At 39.6% G+C, this 3,483-nt stretch overlaps 1 non-coding gene across 1 annotated transcript; it reads left to right on the top strand.

Annotated features, from left to right (window-relative positions):
- The first annotated feature begins 206 nt into the window (after positions 1–206).
- LOC145409571 (5S ribosomal RNA) lies at positions 207–326 on the top strand. The gene has a single exon (XR_013899136.1). It is a non-coding gene; the product is annotated as a 5S ribosomal RNA (ribosomal RNA).
- Positions 327–3,483: the final 3,157 nt, after the last annotated feature.

The following is a 3,483-nucleotide window of genomic DNA, read 5'->3' as shown; positions in this document are numbered from 1 at the left end:
AGGGAGCTGTGGTAATGACAGTGATGATCATGACGATGATGATGAGGTTTATGTTGATAGTAACCATGGTGATAATGAAAAGCATTACAACTAATGGACATATAGTACTGCTATAGGACCACCAACACTATGGAAAAGATAAGAGGGATACAAATAGTGATGAATTCAGTTATGTTACTTCATATACCCTACTCTGCTTATAATGAGTCAGTAAACCATACCACGTTGAGTACACCGCTTCCCGTCCGATCAGCGAAGTTAAGCAACGTTGGGTCTGGTTAGTACTTGGATGGGTGACCACCTGGGAACACCAGATGCTGTTGGCATCGCTATGTGTCAAGTGAGGTTGGTGGAGGATTAGTGACCCTCCCTGTAAAACAATTAACACTAAGCCCTTGGCCACCCCGTTTGGGATACATGGCGTCTGGTAATGAATGAAAAAAAAAAAAAAATGGGACGTAGTTACTAACAGTAGTGGGATCAACAACAAAAAATAATTTTATTACAATGCTGGAAAGGGCGACAGAATAATCCTCCAGCTGCTTTCATTTGCCACAGTTACCCAACCACTTTAAGCTACTTTTATTCTCTGTATGGTAACCCCGTTCCCCCGAGATTCCAGCTGGAGACACGAAATGTGCGCAGGAAAACTAAGTGAACAGACCTTGTATCTCATAATTCTTTAGTTCAGAAGATTTAAGGGTAGGTGACGGGCATATGCTTGTAGTGGCAGTACATTACTGAAGAACCTTCAACCATCTCCTGTGGATTGGAACGAGTGTGTAGCACATGAGGGTGACTTCTGGTGGCATCACTACACATCTATACTCATTTCGCACCCACCTGGTCAAATATTGTCATCTCTTCATCTCGAGTACTAAATTGCAACAAGAGATTAAATTACAGTATGACATTTGTCACAGAAAAGTGCTATGGAAACAGTATAGAAGCAGTGAGTCATGTTTTTCCGCTACTGAGCTACGTGAAACTAAGGTCCAGAGAATACCAGGTCAGTCCGTGAAGGGACGAAAACGGGTCCCTAGCCGCACATGACGTCACTAGGCCTGCTGTCTCAGTCTGATCCAGGCCACTACACTGATTGGGTCATGCTCAAGGTCGAAAAAATGCAGATTATTGTGCAGTTTATGGTTGCAGTTCTTCCTATTCGCACAAAATAGCCTATTCTCTACACACATTTCCTTAAGATGAAGAACTTAAAAAGAAGTGGATTAATCTATGTCAGAGAAAAGACAGTTTCAATCTCCAAAATGCAAGTATATGTAGTTTACATTTTGAAGCTGATACCTTTAAATCTAAAATATGAACTCCTGGGCATTCCAGTCCCAGCAAAGATCCAAAAATTAGCGGTGGATGAACTACCAACTTTGTGTCTTCCCACATCAAGAGGCAGGTGTAGACATATATACAGTACAGCTTTATGACAATTGTTTCAGTAACATTTAAAAGTAAGATTTTCTTAATATTATCTTAACAATAGCTTAAGAATGTTGTTTAAAAAAAATAGTATGCCTAAGCTCTGGGGATAAATGCAGGAAAGCATATATATTAACAAGCCTACTATGGCTTAAGATTGTTGATTTCAAAAAATAGTATGCCTAAGCTATGGTAATAAATACAGGAAAGCATATGTACGGGGATAAATGCAGGAAAGCATATTTATTAAAAAATCTAATATGCTATATATATATATATATATATATATATATATAGTAAAGAACAAGGTTGTGGTATACTTTTGAACACTAAGTGAGTGTGAGTTGATCCCGTGAGAAACAGAGCAGGGGAAGGCAGGGATTTAAGAAGGGTGGTGAGGCAAACTCATTAGTAAGGAAGGAAGGGAATGCGGCGTATGTAAAGGAATTACCACATGTAGGCGAAAAGTAAGATGTAGTGGTGTAAGAGGAAAGGAATAGGATGGAGGATAGAGGAAGAAGGAATGGAAAGGAGGAGGGGAAAGAAAAGGAGGAATGAAGGAAAGAGAAATGAAGACCCCCCCCCACACACACACACACAAACCTTTCACAGTTATGTAAACCAGCACTTATAGAAAATAAGTACAGATATTCGTAAATGTGCAGTACAGTATATGTATGTATTCATGAGAATGAAACCAGAGTGAGAGGGGAAAGGAAGAGAAGGAAGGAAAGAACACAGTAAGGGAAAGAAATACATGAATGGAGGAGAGAAGAGAATGAAGGAAGAGTGGATAAGGAGAGGGAGGGGGGAATTGTTGGGAAATGAGGTACGGAAGGGAACAATGGGATGGGGAAAGAAAATGACGAAGGAGGAGAGGACACAATAAGAAAAGTAATAAAAGAGAAACATTTGAGGGTAAAATGGAGAGGGAGGGAGGAGGAACAGGCCAGCTGTCATCAGGCCAACTGACTTCATCACGGTCCCGACCACAAGAGCGCGGACTGACTTGGTATTCTGTGGACCTTGTATGAAACAACCTGCAAAAAGATGAAAATTCATGTTAATTTAAGGTGCAAAAAATATACAAGTAGCCAACCCTTGCATGGAGAAAACATAGATGCCATCCCTGCCCTTTCCAGTAATTGTAGCCAAAATATAGAACAAAAGAAATTAAGAAAATATAGAGACTTGAGTGGTATGGAAGGGATGAGGAAGGACTGTACTTTTGGAGAGAGAGAGAGAGAGATCATACAGGTCACTGAACCATCTAAATCATTCACACGCTACCAATACACATAGATTTTTGGATTTTTTTAACCTTTGAAATAGATTTATTTGTAATATATACTTGAAACCTTTTCCAGTTATCATTTGATCATTCTATTATACATTGGTTCTTTCAGGCTTACGTTCATGTATTCATAAATGGGCATTATAGAAGCCTCTCTCTCTCTCTCTCTCTCTCTCTCTCTCTCTCTCTCTCTCTCCAAGACACACCAGAATACAAAAATTGTCCTCCCAAGACAACACAAGGAAGGAGTTTCACCGTGAGGCCCAGTAATCTATTTTCTGACCTAGACCTGTCGCACTCTCACCTTACCTGCTTCTGACCTTGGTATTCTCGTCTGGTAAAGACGCCCCTAGCATCTCCTCCATGGTGACTTGTTTTTGGATATGGCTGGTTAGTATCCTTTTTAACGTTATTTATGCAGAGTATGGCAATGTTAGAAGGATTTATACAAGAAAAAAATAGAATAATAAGGTGTACAAAGTGAAACAAATCGCTTAGAAGGAGGTGTTACGGAGCTTCCTTAACCGACGAGAATACGGACCCTCCACATTCTTACATATTTTATCTTTCCTTTTATCTTCGCCTCTTCTTCCATCAGTCTTTCCTTTTCCTTTTTTTTTAATTTCTGTTCTTCGCTTTTTAATCTCTCATCCCCTTACACCTATTTCTGTGTCGTAAATTTATATATATACCCTATTTTCTTTTTTCATGCATTCATCTCCTCTTTCTTTCTTTCTAGACAAGTGCTCATGGGC

This window comes from Coenobita brevimanus, chromosome 81 (genome assembly GCF_032717465.1).
Source record: "Coenobita brevimanus isolate Jiangsu-jjx chromosome 81, ASM3271746v2, whole genome shotgun sequence".
In the NCBI taxonomy this organism is placed as follows: domain Eukaryota; kingdom Metazoa; phylum Arthropoda; class Malacostraca; order Decapoda; family Coenobitidae; genus Coenobita; species Coenobita brevimanus.
This window is presented reverse-complemented; position numbering and strand designations above follow the sequence as displayed.